Source organism: Macaca fascicularis, chromosome 15, assembly GCF_037993035.2.
Source record: "Macaca fascicularis isolate 582-1 chromosome 15, T2T-MFA8v1.1".
NCBI lineage: Eukaryota > Metazoa > Chordata > Mammalia > Primates > Cercopithecidae > Macaca > Macaca fascicularis.
Window position 1 is genome coordinate 7,995,939 of NC_088389.1, and position 17,511 is coordinate 8,013,449.

The 17,511-nt window shown below is 43.7% G+C and overlaps 1 long non-coding RNA gene across 2 annotated transcripts in view; it reads right to left on the minus strand.

Annotated features, from left to right (window-relative positions):
- Positions 1-214: 214 nt before the first annotated feature.
- Positions 215-17,511, minus strand: part of LOC135967337 (uncharacterized) — a 76,802-nt gene continuing 59,505 nt past the window's right edge. For both annotated transcript variants that reach the window (XR_012425021.1, XR_010581357.1), the window contains exon 5: positions 215-1,096. This is a non-coding gene — a long non-coding RNA (uncharacterized lncRNA). The remainder of the gene's footprint in view (positions 1,097-17,511) is intronic.

Below are 17,511 nucleotides of genomic sequence, written 5' to 3' on the forward strand. Positions count from 1 at the left end.
ATCACTCTTTTTTTAGATGACTAAAAATCATTAGACATTTGTCATTTTTACTACGTAAGAAAAAGTAGTTTTTCTTGCCTAAAAACAACCTGAGTTGGGAATTTATGTGATTTCATAGGAATAACATCTGGAAGTGGTGATATAAATGTCATTTTAAAAAACATGAGTCACATTTCCTCTTATTCTTTTCTACCTTGATATTGTGCAATGGAAATTTTTAAAATTGTGGCATTAGTATTACCAAATATCAATTATTGGTTTAATTTACTACTCAGTTAAATTTAGTGAGCCTACTCTGTCTTGGTGTAATCACATGGAATGGGCTCAATTCCTCAGTTAACAAGTGACAGCACGTGTAAAATATTGTCTACCAGGGAAACTCATTGAACACTTAGTGTTCAGACTGTGTTTTGGTGTCTGGTTCCCTAAGCACCACTGCAGTGACACAATATAATGGACCTTCAGCAGAAAAAGTTTTAGCAAATATATTGCATAAGCCATTTAGATGCAGTGAGTCATTCTTATGACTTGGGTTGGTGGAATCCCTTTCAAAATGTAAGTTACTAATACAAACAAAGATGAAACTTTGTGAGCAGGAGTTTTTAAGAATAAGTAGTCTCAGGACTGATAATATTAACTCCGTTATGCACATCAGGTAGGACTTTATTATGACAGATACTAGAAATGTACAAAGTGAAGTTAAAAGGTAACTCCTAGCAGCACATCTTACTTCCTGGATTCTCTAATAAGATGGGTGTTTCTACTTTGCTGTTGCCTTTTTGAATAGTTCAATTCTAGCATTAGTACTGCTGTGTGGGAGGGAGTATGTGTGAACAGAGTAAGAGTTGTGACAATCAAGTCACAGAATAAATGCTTGGAAATTTTAGAATCATGTAAACAGCTTATGGATTGACTATAGATTCCCAGTGCTGTCAGTCCCACCCATCCTTCTATCCACATGTGTGGGATGTTCTAGGACTCCGTGGCTTTTGAGGATGTGGCTGTGAACTTTACCCAGGAGGAATGGGCTTTGCTAGATTCTTCTCAGAAGATTCTCTGCAGAGAAGGATGCAGGAAACTTGCAGGAACCTGGTTTCTGTAGGTGAGAATGACAACACATTTCACTTAATTACAGAATTATTTCCCTATCATCAGTGCTATTTGTGATTTGGAATGTGGTAAGGGAATGATTTGGTGAAGAAATCAGGCATGGGCACTATGTACAATGAACATTAAATCTAGTAATGTTTCTATAGTTTGTAATAATTTGTGATAATTTTGTGGGTCTGTATTTTAGGAAGCAAATGGAAAGGCCAGAATATTGAAGATCACTTTGAAAAATCTGGGAAAGAGATAAGATAATTTGCACTGAGAAGAGGAAATAAAGTCCTCTGAAGGAATCTTAGCTTGTCATGAACTTAAAAACAAGCGATCAAAACAAATAAGAGTCACTTGAAATTTATTTCTTTTTAGAAAAATTTCACCCAAAATGTAATGTACTTCAGCGTAGCAGTCAGTGTTTGGAAAACAGTTTACTTGAAAATAGTACTACAAAATTGTGTACATGAATGTTACTAATTTGGTCATAGCCATGCAGGTGGTAGCTGTGTTTTCAGTAGTAACCCATTTACTTTCAAATAATTCAGTCATGGCAACAACAAAAAAAAGCATTTCCCTTGGTATTGGTAGCAGTGTAAGTCAAAGACCTATTAATAAGTAGAAAGTTATTAAACCAAGCAATAATAATGTGCTTGTCATTTTTTTTTTTTGCAGAAATCATATGATACAGAGACTGTGTGAAAGCAAAGACGGTAGTCAGTATGGACAGTTGTCAGCCAAATTCGAAAGCTTGATCTGAATGAGAGCATTTCTCCTGGATTAAAACAAAGTGAATGAAGTATTTGTGGAAAAGTCTTTGTGCGTCATTCCCTCCTTAATAGGCACATCCTAGCTCACTCAGGATACAAACCATATGGAGAGAAGCAATATAAATGTGAACAGTGTGGGAAACTCTTCGTTTCTGTTCCAGGTGTTAGAAGACACATGATAATGCACAGTGGAAATCCAGTTATACATTTGCTATATGTGGGAAAGCTTTTTATGTTCTCAATTCAATCGAAAGACATCAGAGAACTCACACAGGAGAAAAACCCTATAAATGTAAACAATGTGGTAAAACGTTCACTGTTTCCGGTTGTTGTCTAATACATGAACGAACTCACACTAGAGAGAAACCCCACGAATGTAAGGAATGTAGAAGAACATTCAGATTTTCTTGTTCCTTTAAGACGCATGAAAGGACTCACACTGGAGAAAGACCCTATAAATGTACCAAATGTGATAAAGCCTTCAGCTGTTCCACTTCCCTTCGTGACCATGGAAGCATTCATACTGGAGAGAGACCCTATGAATGTAAACAACGTGGCAAAGCCTTTAGTCCTTTGAGTTCCCTTTGTAACCATGGAAGTACTCATACTGGAGAGAAAGCCTATGAATGTAAACCATGTGACCAAGCCTTCAGTCGCCTCAGTTCCCTTCACCTCCATGAAAGAATTCATACTGAAGAAAAACTCTATGAATGTCAGAGATGCGGTAAAGCCTACATTCGTTCCAGTCACCTTACTCGCCATGAAAGAAGTCATGATATAGAGGCTGGGTGTAGTGACTCAGCCTATAATCCCAGCACTTTGGGAGGCCAAGGAGTGTGTATTGCTTGAGCCCAGGAGTTTATAACCAGCTTGGATTAAAACAATGTGAAACAACCTGAGCATCATGGTGAAACCCTGTCTCTACAAAAAATAAAATAATGCCAGGCGCAGTGGCTCACGCCAGCTACTCGAGAGGCTGAGGCAGGAGAATGGCGTGAACCCAGGAGGCGGAGCTTGCAGTGAGCCGAGATCGCACCAGTGCACTCCAGCCTGGGCGACACAGCGAGACTCTGTCTCAAAACAAATAAATAAATAAATAAATAAATAAATAAAAATAATTAGCTGGGCATGGTGGCACATTTCAGTGGTCTTAGTTCTTTTTCAAGGACATAAAAAGCAACAGGGGGTTGGGGGAAAGCCCTGTGCATGCGGATCACCAGGTCAGGAGATCGAGACCATCCTGGCCAACATGGTGAAACCTCGTCTCTACTAAAAATACAAAAAGTAGCTGGGTGTGGTAACATATGGTTGTAATCCCAGCTACTCAGGAGGCTGAGGCAGGAGAATCACTTGAACCCAGGAGGCGGAGGTTTCAGTGAGCCGAGACTGTGCCACTGCACTCCAGCCTGGTGACAGAATGAGACTCCATCTCTAAATAAATAAATCAATAAACAAACAAATAAATAAATAAAGCCCCTTGAATGTAAGAAATGTGGTAAAACATTTACTCTTTCCCATTCTCTCATAAACATGAAAAGGCTCACACTGCAGAGAAACATTAAGAATGTAGGAAATGTGGTCAAGCCTTCAGATTTTCCTGTTTTCGAAGATTTGGGAGGACTCAGAGTGGAGAAAAGCCTTTTGAATTTAAATTTGTGGTAAGGCCTTCAGTTGTGTTAGTTCCATTTGAAGACATCAGCTCATTCCTGAGAAAAACCCTATGAATGTCCAGAATGTGGGAATGTTTCATTTCTCTCATCCCCACTCAAGGACATATGAAAATGCACACTGTAGCTGGCTGGACCTTGTAAATACAAGAACGTACACAGGATTAAAACTCTAATAGTTTAGAAACTGCAAGAATATTTTCAGTTTTCACATTTACTTGAAAAGTCATGTGAAAACTCCCATGGGAAAGAAGCTCTATAAGTGAAGCTTTTCTAATTTGGAAAGCCTGATGTAAATTAATTATCGTGCAGTGTTTGAAAAAAGTGTATGAAATGTTACACAAGTTACAAGTATATTGTTTTTATCAGTGACTCATTCTTAAAGATTCTTGAGTATGCATTTCACGTTGTTTTGCAGGGAAACCTTGAGGTGAGAGTTCTGTAGATGCTCTTTAAGCAGTAGTACTTGAGTTTCATAGATAATGATATTAAGTTTGTTGGTAGAATTTTTGTCTATTCATTTGATAATTTGCTGGATTCATGGTTGAAGTTTGATGGTTTTCTAATATGTAGGTAAGTTCAATTTTTTTATTTCATTATTCTTTTTTTGAGATGGAGTCTCACTCTGTTGCCCAGGCTGGAGTGCAGTGGTACAATCTCGGCTCACTGCAACCTCCACCTCCTAGGTTTAAGCGATTCTCCTGCCTCAGCCTCCTGAGTACTTGAGACTACAAGCGCCCGGCACTACATCCAGCTAATTCTCTGTCTTTTTAGTAGAGACAGGGTTTCGCCATGTTAGCTAGGCTGGTCTTGAACTCCTGACCTCATGATTTGCCTGCCTCGGCCTCCTAATGTGCTGGGATTACAGAATTGAGCCACCGTGCCCGGCCAGGTAAGTTTCATTTGTATGTATTGCCCTGTGATTAATGGACCAGTGAATAATGATTATGAATTGTTGAGATAGTCTTACTAGCCTCATTTGGTAAACTTTGATTATACCTTGTTCATTATACACATTCCACCTTTCTTTATTAAAGGAAAAATTACTCTTGATGTAAAGATGTTTATTTTTTGCTAATACTGAGTTGGTTTTAATTCCTAAGTACATAAAGTTTATCATGGAGTATCATCTCGTGAGTTCTTTGCATCTGTTGCCCTTTATTCTTTATTATTTCTGTCTGTTATTTGAATCGTTCACTTTGAATGAAGGAGAGAGGACTGTCATAGGACGATACGTTGTAACCAATCTGAGGGAGGAAGCATTCAGTCTCTCAGTCACATATGATAGCGTTGGGCTTTTCATCGATGTCTTTGGTATTGTAGTAGATCGTATTACACCATTAAGGTATGATAGTTTATATATTGTATTTTAGAGTATTACAGTCTTACCAGTCAGTGTCACATGATTCAGTTCCCTACCAACCAACAGACAAACCAATCACGTACTCCTGTAGGAACAAAGGAACATCCTCGGCCGGGCACAGTGACTCACGCCTGTAATCCCAGCACTTAGGGAGGTCGAGGCGGGCGGATCACGAGGTCAGGAGATTGAGACCATCCTGGCTAACACGGTGAAACCCCGTCTCTACTAAAACTACAAAAAATCAGCCACGCATGGTGGTGGACACCTGTAGTCCCAGCTTCTAGGGAGGCTGAGGCAGGAGAATGGCATGAACATGGGAGACGGAGCTTGCAGTGAGCCGAGATCACACCACTGCACTCCAGCAAGGGTGATAGAGCGAGATTCTGTCTCAAAAAAAAGGAAAAAAAAAAGGAACATCCTCACTTTTTTAATGTGATACCACTCCCTGCTCCCAAGTTAATCCCTGTTTGGGCCTGTGGGAGCTTATGCCATCTTTCTGTATGTAATTAATAACTGATGTCTGGCTTATCTGTTTAGTAATAGATATTATGTGTTTAACGGTGCCAGTAAACTTAGGGTGTCATTCCTTCCTCACCAGTGGGGTGCATGAGACGCTATTGAAACAATTGGCAATGCAACACGAGTGGAATGGACCAGCCCTCATGCAGGACACCTGCTCAACTTGACCTACCTGCTGTCGGCTGATGGTTGCGTAACACATCAGCAGTCACCTGAGTCAGAACCGTGAGCTGACGATGGGCCTTCCCTTTGTTCTGCACAGTGTTTTGTGGTCTTCAGGTGTTGTCATCTTCTCCCACACTAAAATGCTCTCATCTCCTAGACATGAATGTTTAATTGCACCCCAGCATGACATTTGGCCTGTGCTTAACAGGCAGTTTTGAGGCCCTGGATTATTAATGCAGAGAAGCACAGCACATAAGCCGACACTTCAGTCCTAATTAGTAAAAATCAGGCTGTATCTCTGTAGTCCCTGCATCTACTCTGCTCACCATCTCTGTATGCTGAGGGCAGCCATGTGAACATTATTAACTACTGTACACTCCAAGACAATAGTAATTATGTAGGCAGAAGTAGTGGCCTTGTTTGTTCTTGTGCTGCTGCTCCCCTTGCCGCTGTCCCCTACACCCTCCTGATGAGGTGTACATCCATGGTGCCTCATGGTTCAAGAGAGCTAGTAGATGGCTCACAAGAACACTCTGTCACTACTGTCTGTGCCTCTGTCACAACAAATATCCTGATCCTTCAGTTTGAAGGGTGCAGGGCCATTTTCCTCCCTTTCCTACTGGTAGTTCTCAAGATAACTGTATGATATGCTGGGAATGCAATATCCTGATAATCTGGTGACATTGGTCAGAACAGCCCAGGCTCTGTTAGAGTCCCTGCTCAAAACAGAGTGGCCTTTAACATTTGTGTCCAGCAAACCACATCGTGGGAGAAAACCCAAGGTGGGCTGCTTTCAGGGGTCCCTCAGTTGTAGTGCAAGTGAAACATTTACAGTCAAAACTCCATCCATCTGCTCTGGGTAGCCTTCCTGATCTTGTGGTAGCGGTTCATATTGAATCCTAGGCTTCTGTTGTCTTTTGTTTGCTATTTGTAAGTAATAAATTCACTTTATGGAATTTATGTATGAATGTGTTTGGTCTCATTGTACTCAGAAAAGTTGGTAGCCATTACACAGTGAACTCGCTTCATAATTGGTGAAAACACCTATGGCCCCCCTTGTGCCACAGCAAGGAGGTTAATTCAGCCAAACATAAACTTCATATTCGTAAAACCCTGTAGCACAATTATTACCATGTGGGAGGCCTTTAACAATGGTGATGCTGATTTGAAGAACTCTGAAGGAAGAAATTTACACAAATGGGTTGGGTACAAGGGAGTCCCTCCTAACTTAAAGCAAACCTTACTCCCCTCTGCCTAAAAAGAGTGGAGAGGGCAGGCACGGTGGCTCAGGCCTGTAATCCGAGCACTTTGGGAGGCCGAGGTGGGCAGATCACAAGATCAGGGGTTCAGGACCAGCCTGACCAACATGGGGAAGCCACATCTCTACCAAAAATACAAAAATTAGCCGGGCGTGGTGGTGGGCACCTGTAATCCCAGCTACTTGGGAGGCTGAGGCAGGAGAATTGCTTGAACCTGGGAGGTGGAGGTTGAAGTGAGTCAAGACCATGACACTGCACTCCAGTCTGGGTGAGAGGGCAAGACTCCGTCTCAGGGAAAAAAAAAAAAAGTGGATAAGAACTGAAACAGGTTTAAAATTTCACCTAATTGGAAATGCAAAGTTTACAAAAATAATATTTAAAATAAAATGCTAAATGAGTGCTCATTGAATTTTATGCCTCCACAAAGTAGGTTGTGAATTAACTTCCACATCTCTTGAAAGCCACAAAAGTTGGGAAGCCTGCATGTCTGAAATTCACATGTGGCTCAAATAAGAATTATACCTGGGGATACCCCAAAGTTTAAATATGGTATCCCCTGTGATATTATGAGGAATTATTGTACATAAAACAGGTTGCCTTCCTTTAACTCTGAAAATCATATTATCTTGCCTAAATTCTCCAAAACGCATCGCTCTGCAGTATCCTATAGTGGACATAGGTTTCCTGACCAATGAGCAGTAAAAGTAAGTGTGTGCGACTCACCTATGTTCTTATCAAAATGGAAATCCCCGAATCCCACCAGTTAGAATAACATGACAGAATGTCAGGATTTTGGAATATATAGGTTTTCTGTAAGGTTATTAGGTATTGATTCCATTTTTAAAGTAGATATCAATATTTTCAGATTACCTATTTCTCCTATGTTTTAGTATTAATAGATTGTGCCTTTTAATTCATTCAGTTGGTCTAATTTACCAAGTTTGTGGGTTATGGAGATTTTAATATTCTTTATTATTTTATCATCCATGGGCTCTCTAATATAAAGGCCTCTTTTAATTCTTCTATTATTAGGTTGGTGCCAAAGTAATTGTGGTTTTGGACCGTGAATTTTAAATTTTTATAACTAGGCTGCAACACATGTTTATTAATCAAAATAGAACCCATTACAATGGACTGGGCACAGTGGCTTACACCTGTAATCCCAGCACTTTGGGAGACTGCTTCGGGCGAATCAGGAGGTCAGGAGTTTGAGACCAGCCTGACCAACGTGGTGAAATCCCGTCTCTACTAAAAATACAAAAAGTAGCCAGTGTGGTGGCAAGTGCCTGTAATCCCAGCTACTCAAGAGGCTGAGGCAGGAGAATCTCTTGAACCCAGGAGGCAGAGGTTGCAGTGAGCCAAGATTGCACCTTTGCACTCTGGCCTGGGCGACAGAGTGAGACTAGGTCTTAAAAAAAAAAAAAAGAAACCATTACATTGAACACATTTTTGCCAATGAGAAATAAACTTGTTTATTCCGTGCTTTCAGGGTTCGATGAACTCTTGGAAAGCATTTTCTGCATCCTGCTGGTTGTGTAAGTGTTTTCCCTGCAAAAAGTTTTCAAGATGCTTAAAGAAGTGGTAGTTGGTTGGCGAGAGGTCAGATGAATATCGCAGATGAGACAAAACTTCATAGTCCAGTTTATTCAACTTTTGAAGTCCTGGTTGTATGACATGTGGTCATGCATTGTGGAGATCTGGGCCCTTCATGTTTGACCAGTGCCAGCTCCAGGTGCTGCAGTTTTCCATGCATCTCATCGATTAACTTGGCATACTTCTCAGATGTAATGATTTCACCAGGATTCAAAAAGTGTAGTGGATCAGAAGACCGGCAGCTGACCACCAAACAGTGACCATGACCTTTTTTTGGTACAAGTTTGACTTTGGGAAGTGGTTTGGAGCTTCTTCTCAGTCCAACCAGTGAGCTGGCTGTTGTATGAAATCCACTTTTCGTGGCATGTCACAATCTGATCAAGAAATGGTTCATTGTTGTTTCATAGAATAAGAGAAGATGACACTTCAAAAGGATGATTTTTAAAATATTTGGTCAGCTCGTAGGCACCCACTTATCAAGATATTTCAGCTTTCCAATTGGCTTCAAATGCCAGATGACCATAGAATGGTCTACATTCAGTTCTTTACCAACTTCTCGTGTAACTATAAGAGGATCAAATTCAGTGGTTGCTCTCAATTGGTCGTTATCAAATTCCGGCCCAGAGTCTGGAGCTGAGGCTGCCATGACCACCTGTTCTCTTCCTTCTGGGGTCCCCAGGAAGCTCCCAGGACTGAATGATCCCCACAAAATACAGTGGCCAGGATGGGAGGGCTGGAGGTCAACACCCCCCCGCCCCTACCACCACGACCAAGAGGCCCCCATGGAGGTTGGCCCTGAGCTGTGGGTCCCTGTGGGATGCAGGCTCCCATGGATACTTCAGGGGATGAGCATGGGTCCTCCTGGCTGACAGAGCCTAGTGGGCACTGGGTGTGTGGGGCCTGTGTAGGTAGGTTGGACAGCACTGGGCCTAGCCAGGGAACCGGGGACTGGTGTGGCCAAAGTGGGCAGCAATATGTTGCCAAAACCCAAACTACAGTGCCACCAGCCCAGCTGGTAGGGAGAAGGAGGCCTGCCTAGCAGGACCATCCACCCCTGTCCTGGCCCCAAGCCCAGACTGCCTGCCTGTACTGGACATTGCCTGATCCAGGAGGCCTGGGCATGATGATCAGGTGGTTTGTCCCTGGGTTCCAGGTCTTGGTGGTCCCTTGGGAGCTGAGCATCCTCTGGGCAGGAGGAGGGCCCGAGGTCCACTGTTTGCATCAGCCCCTGGGGGTGTGCTCCTACCCCAGCTTCTCAGCGCACACGGGGACATGACCAGGACTCCTCACCTGCTCTGTGGCTCCAGCTCTGAACAGCTCACTGGGTGACTCTGATAGCTTCCTCCCTAAAACTTGGGTCCTCATCTGTGGGAATGGGGTGTCCCAGGCCCCCTGCAGGCAGGAACCCACCCCCAGCTCCTCTGGTGGGCCCTTCTGGGCTTTTTTACCTACTGGCTTGTGAGACCCGGTTGGCCAAAGTTGGTGTCCTGTTTTTATTTTGGCCTTTTTCTTAGTGTGTGTTTTCTGTAACTACTGCTGTGTAGATCTTCTATATGAGTTTTAGGTAGAGAATCTTGCCCACCCAGAGGTTCCGCACCCCAGAGAGCCTCCACTTCGACCCCCCGGGCTGGTCCTGCCTGTGCTCCGCTTGGTGTGAATGTTGAGTGTGATGGATCCACATGGCTGCTCGATCCTGCATCTCCTTCCTTCTTGTTGCCGAGGCCAGTTCTGTTCTTCCTTTCTCCACCTGAACTGCACTTGAAGCCAAGGTGAAGGATGAGAAGTGGTTGCTAAGAAGGACCCTCCTGCAGTGAATCCGCTGTGAGGAGGCTGCGCTGGCCCAGCCTGTCATTTCCTTCTCTAAGTTCATTCCAGAGGTCGGCCAGGGACAGCCTGTCCCTGCCTGCTCTTGTGGCCCGTGAATCAAGAATGGATTTTACATTTCCAAAAGGTTGAACAAATAAAAAACTAATACTTCATGACACTGAGAAGCTTCTATGTCCATAAGTAAAGTTTGATGGGGCGTGCAGTCATGTCCATCTCTTCACAGGCCACCTGCAGAAGGCTGCTGTCGTGCATCCATGGCAGAGTTGCATCCTTGAGGCAAAGATCAGTTGGCAAAGCTGAAAATACTGACTCCTGGCTCTTTAGGGAAACAGTTTCCAGTCCCTGGTTTAAGGGCTGTGTGGCAGAACCCCAGGATCTTGGTCAGCTTGTTCCTCACTCAGCGCCTGCTGTGGCCTTCGCTAGTATGTCTGCAAAGTTTGCATGCTATGGTGCCTCTCATGGGGCGTTGAGCTCTGTCGTGCTAGATTTCAGGGTATCTGACTCATGGTCATCTGTCTCACCAACAGAGACCCTGTGGCCAGAGTCAAACTAGCAGGAACAGTTGGTCTTTGACAGCAGGGATACCTTCGAGCTCAGCTGCCACCCACCCTGAGGTAGTCCCATGACACCCACTGTCTCAGTCAAGGTTGGGGCAGAACTGGTGTCCTGAAGTGCCCTGCGATTTGGATCATAATAGCCAGGGGGGAGAGGGGGTTGTTATTACTCCCCATATCGCGGGGAGTGTCTCACCCCCTGCGATGTGGATCGTAATAGCCAATTACTCCCCCCTGCAATGTGTGTCTATTATTAGCAGTGTCTTCTGTTCAGGATATTAGGAGCAATTTCCCATGTTGTGTGTAAACAGCCTGCGATCGGAGAACGAATACCATCCTCTGCAGCTCCAGATATTAGGAACCATATCACACAATGGGTGTACACTTTTTGGGACATTTGGGTTAATTTCATCCTGTGTTTCCCTGAATATTCGCAGAAATATCACAGGGTGGCTGTACACCCACTACTGTCTTGGCAGGAACATCATACTTTACCTACTAGAAATTAGGAGCAATATCACAGACTGGGTGCCAAGCCACTGTCATATTGGAAGTAATATCATGCTTTCCCCCACAAGTTACAGGAACAATATCACAGGGGGGTGTGTACCTTCTCCAGTAGTGGGAGTAGTATCATCATCTCTTCCTTTAGATGACAAGAACAATATCACAGGGTGGGTGTACAATCCGTGTGTTTTTGGAAGCAATGTCATTCTCTCTTCTTCTAGGTTTTATGACTCATATCACAGGTGGGACGTACACCCCTTGTTATATTGGATGGAATCTCATCCTCTTTCCACATGTATCTTTAGAACAATATCCCATGGGGGCTGTCCATCCCTTCAATATTGGTACTAATACCATCTTCTCCTTTCCTGGATATAAGAAACAATATCACAGGAGGGGTGTACACCCCTTGCAATATTGGTAGTAATGTCACCTATCCCCTGTGGTTATTAAGGACAAAATCCCAGGGTGGCTGTACGGTTCCTACTTTATTGGGAGTAATATCATCCCCTCATCCCCTGGATAAGAGGAACCATATCACTGAAGAGGTGTCCACCCCCTTCGATATTGTCAGTCATGTCATCTTCTTCCCGCCTGGATATTAGGAATGATACCCTGGGGTTGGGGGCGGTGTACACCCACTGCAATATCGAAAGTAAAATCAGCCTCTTTCCCGCTGGATATTAGGAACTACATCACAGGTGTGTGTGCACCTTCTGGGATATTGGGAGTACTATCAGCCTCCACCCCGCTGCGTATTAGGAGCAATATACAGGGGACAGGATGGTTACACCCCCTGCGATATTGAGAGCAATATTCTTCTCTTTCCCCTGTACATTAGGAACTACATCACAGGGGTCTGTACACCGTCAGAGATACTGGGATTCATGTTATCCTCTCCCCCACTGAATGTCAAAAACAGTATCACAGAAGGTTGTACACCCGCTGCGATATGGCCAGTAACATCATCGTCTCTATCTTTGGATACTAGGAACATCTAAGAGGGTGTGTACACTCCCCTGCAATATTGGGCATAATGTTATCCTCTCTTCCCCTGGATATTAGAAACGATATCCCTGGCGGACAGAGGTGGAGTACATTAAGAACAATATCACTGGGTGAATGTACACCCCCTGTGATATTGGGTGTAGTGTCATCCTCTTTTGCCTAGGATATTAAAAACAATTACACAGGAGGGGTGTACAGCCACAGCCCCTGTGTTATTGGGAGTAATAACATCTTCTCCCCCTCTCGATATAAGGAACAATATCCCAAGGTGGATGTACATCCCCTGCGATATTGGGTGTAATGTCATCGTCTCCCAAAGTGGATATTGAACATAGTGTCACAGGGGGTTATACATCTTCTTCGATATTGGGAGTAATATCATCCTCTCCCCTCAGGATCGTAGGCAAAATATCGAAGGGGTTTTACAACTCGTGCGATATGGGCAGTAATATCATCCTCTCCCCACCTAGATGTTAGGAACTATATTACAGGCGGTAGTACACTTCTTGTGATATTGGGAGTCATATCAACCTCTCCCACTCAGGATATAAGGAACAAAATGACCGAAGGGATGGACACCCACTGTGATAGTTTCAATAATGTCATCCTCTACCCCCTGACTATTAGAAATAATATCATAGAGGGATGTACACTTTCTTCGATATTGGGAGTAATATCATCCTCTCCCCATCGGATATCAGGAACAAGTCTGTTAATTATTAATATTAATAAATATAATAAAAATTGATAGCAATCATCAATATTAATAATCACAATAAAGATAGTATAAATTAATACTGGTAAAAAATGTTAACGATTAGTATAACAATTAATCATAATATCACTATTAATAAAATAATGATATCAGCAATTAATGTTACTTAAATCAATACTAAGTGATGTTGGTAATAAAATAATTATTAATATTAAGAACTAATAATATTGTTAAATGACATTAATATTACTAATTATTTTCAAGAGTACATAATCATATGTTTAAAATAATTATCCATAGCTAATAATGGTATCCTATTAATTGTGTCATTGATAATTATTAAAATCGACCATAGATGTTTAATAATTAATCATATTATTACTCCTAATGCCACAGGGGGTGTACACCTACCTGTGATGTTGTTCCTAATATCCAGGGACGGAGAGCATGATTTTAGTTTTAATATCGCAACAGGTGTGCACTCACCCTGTGCAGTGATGCTAATATCTAGGGGGTAGAGTATGACATGACTCCCAACATAGCAATGAATGGACAGCCACCCAGTGATATTGCTCCTAATATTCACGGAAGAAGCGTATAATATCTCTCCCAATATCGCAGGGAGGGTACAACTCATCTGTGATATGGTTCCTAGTATCCAGAGGGGGAGAGGATGATAATAATTCCAGTATCGCAGGCTGTGTTCACCTGCCCTGTGATATTGTTATTTATATCATAGAAGGGAGAGGATGATATTACTCCCCGTAGAGCAGGAGGCATACACCCAGTCTGGGATATTGTTCCTAATATCCATGGGGGGGAGAGGCTAATGTTACTTCCAATATGACAGGGGGTATACATCCACCCTGTGATACTCTTCTTAATATTCCTAGGCCGAGAGGTTGATATTACTCCCAGTATCACAGACACTGTACATCCCCGTGTGATATTCCTGCTGATATCCGGAACAGGAGAAGATGGTTTTAATCCCCATATTGAAGGAGGTGAACACCCACTCTGTGATATCTTTCCTAATATGCAGGGGGAGAGAGGATAATATTATTCCCAATATTGCAGAAGATGTACACATGCCCCCATGATATTATCCTTAATAATCCAAGGCACAGAAGATAATGTTACTCCCAATATCGCAGAAAATGTACACCCCCACAGTGATGTTGTTTCCATGATCCAGGAGGGAAGAGGATGATATTACTTTCAATATCGCAGGGTTTGTACACGCCCCCGGTTAAACTGTTCCCAATTTCCACCCAAGAGAGGATGACACTACTCCGAATATCGCAGGGATTAAAAACACGGGGGTGTACAGTGTCTGTGATACTAGGAGTAATATCAACCTCTCGGCCTTGGAATATAAAGAATATCACAGGGTGGATGTACACCCCCTGCCACATTGGGAGTAATATCCTCTCCCTTCCAAGATATTAATAACAATGTCACAGGGCCGGTGAACACAGCCTACGACACTGGAATTATTATCATCCTCTCCTCCTCTGGATATTAGAAATCATAACACAGAAGACCTGTACCCTCCCTGTGATATTGGGACTAATATCATACTCATCTTCCGTGAATATAAGGAGCCATATTACCGGCTGGCTGTCTATTCATTGCTATGTTGGGAGTCATGTCATACTCGACCACACTGGATATTAGGATTTGTGTCACAGGGTGAGTGTGCACTTATTGCAATATTAAAACTAAAACCATGCTCTCCCTCCCTGGATATTAGGAATGACATCACAGGTAGGTGTACACACCCTGCGGTATTAGGAGTAATAATATGATTAATTATTAAACACTAATGACCAATTTTAATAATTATCGATGACATTATTAATCTGGGAAGTAAACTCCCAGATTTGGGACGTACTTCAGAGGTAGAATATTCATCCCGTCTTCTTTCCAGATGCCTGAGCGCAGGGCCTTTCCATGCTTCTCCCCCGATCCTAAGAGTAGCTGAGGTCGAGACTCACTGAAAGTTCTAGGTAAAGATATCCCACCATGCACAGGCTATCTCCGTTCTCTGACCTGGGAACAACTCTGACCAGGATTCCACATCTAGGAGGCCTGGGAACTGAGTGGGATTTTCTGAGCAACGCCAAATGGCTGCTCCCTTTCCGCCGCCGTTGAGGGTCGTTACCCTGGTTATCCAGATCACCTAGAAACTATCAGTATCCAGAATCAACAAGATCAACTCTCTGCTCCTCTGACAGCCGAAGGAGCATGACCAAAATGAACCAAAGAGCATGGCAGGAAACGATGTGACCGGAAAGCTCAGAGAACAGCCACAGGGGGATGTAAGCAGGCGTTCCCACCTGTATCATGAATAGTTAATGAAGCACAAATCCAGGGGAAATCGAGTTTCAGCAGGTGCAACTCATCCAACAGGAGATCGCCAGAGGGCCAACAACATTCAGCAACTGAGAGTCAGGTGTAGTGTCAAGTGGGACGCGACTGGTTCCAAAGCTCTAGAAGACCATGGAGTCACTTGGACCAAGTGAGAAAATGCCCCCAGTGTGCTGGTTCACCATTCCGACTCCTGCCTGTCTCTTCCCGTCCAGGGAACTTGGACCCTAACTCGTGCAGGTGCAGATGACGAAGGGCAGAATGAGGGGACGTGGCACCCAAGTTCCCCGACAAGAGAGTTCCACAGAAAGTCCGCTGGATCTTCGAAAATCCAGAGAAATGGCAACGGGACCCAAGGAAATAGAGCCGCACCGGTGTCCTGGAGACTCTTCAGGCATAATGCCTGGAGCCGCAGGACGAGCTGAAAAAGGAGCCAGGCACCGAAGGACAAAGCGGTGTTGACTTTCTTCATCTGGGTTTCCCAGTGCAGTCCAATTCACGGTGGTTTCCAAGGGCCTCCTGGAGGAGAAAACACGTGAGGGAGTGGTCAGGGTTTTCTGCTGACGCACTTACTGTGGGGAAGAAGGAGAAGCTCTGAAGATGGATAACGACCGAGATTGCATGTCAAGGTGTACCTTCTTGATGACACTGAGGCCTACGTTGAAATAGAGTAAATATGGTCCAATTACACTGTGTCTATTTTACCACCTTGTTTAAAAAAAAAAAAAAAAAAAGATGTAAAACCAGACAGGGGTACTTGCACCAGTGCTACATACCTGACGGGAAACATCTATTCTTCAAAGCTTGCAGCTGTACAGGTAGGTTTTAGAATGTCTGTCCATAGTGAACATCGTCTTAGAGTGGGCTGGGCAAATAGACCTTTCCAGGTCATGTAATTGGATTAAGTTGATTAGGTTAGGGTCCGTTTCGCGTCAGGGGTCCAGAGGCAGTATAAAAGGCAACCTGGAAAGCAAAGGTCCCTCTCTGCCCGTTCCTCCGGCTTCCTGAAGGCTGCACCGCTTCCAGCAGGGCTGCTCCAGCACCTGCCCATCTGAGCGCCAGCGCACCTGTCCATCTGAGCGCCAGCCGAGGAAAGAAAGTAGACGTGTAATTTCAGGTTAGTTTCCCTGAACGACTGGTTGTTTCACGTAATCCCTGAGGGGTTGGGGGAAAAGAGACAAAGGAGAGTGAAAGAAACAGATCACACTGGGGCTCGCTGATGCGGTAGGATGTGTTCTCCTTACCCGTAATTCTTGGAACAGAAAGCGAGAAAACATTTCCATCTCCGTGCCTGGGATAAGAGCCAGATGGAAATGCAAAAAGAAATTTATTCCAGCATGCTGAATTGGTGGGTAAATGGAAAAAGAACTTTGGAAAAGGGGTGGTTTGCCCTTTAGCCATGTAAGAAATTCATATGTCACTTGTTCAGCATTTGTTTAGATGAATTCGTATGGCGTGTGTAAAATACCAGAAAAATAAATAAAGAGGGGCTGGAGCTAAAGCCAAAAAGACAGAGCAGGAAAGACCATCACCTGCTAGTGTGGTAGAGAGGGAGATAACTTCTCTCGATGAATTTGTGTTTGGAAGTTGCCTAATGAAACGGCAAGAGTAGCGATTTGAGTTCTGATAGGAAGCATCCCTTATCCCTGACTTCAAGCAGACCTGCCAAGGGGTGACATCGGCCATGCCCTGTAGCTTCTATTCTTTTGTCCCTCAGGGGAGAGAGAATCATTGTGTCTTCTACTGGAGTGAATGGTGATAGACCTAAGTCCAGTCTCCAGAATCAGTTGTTTGGTTGGGATTGAAATCTCAACTCCAACTCCACATACCTAGGCCGTGGGCCATGTGGCAGGCGAAGTTTACTCTTGGACCAGGTAGTCACGGCAGAGGAACACACAATATCTGAGGATGCACACACCACATTGTGATCCACAGATTTGACCGACGGGTGGTGAGGTCTCCTCATGACCACACCGTCATGGAATTAGCTGAGGGTTTCTTGTGGGTGTGTGAATATCCAATGTGCCTAACCATCGCTTTGTGTGTGTTTGTGTGTGATTCAGGTGACCCAACCATCAACCCCTGAAAAAGGCGGC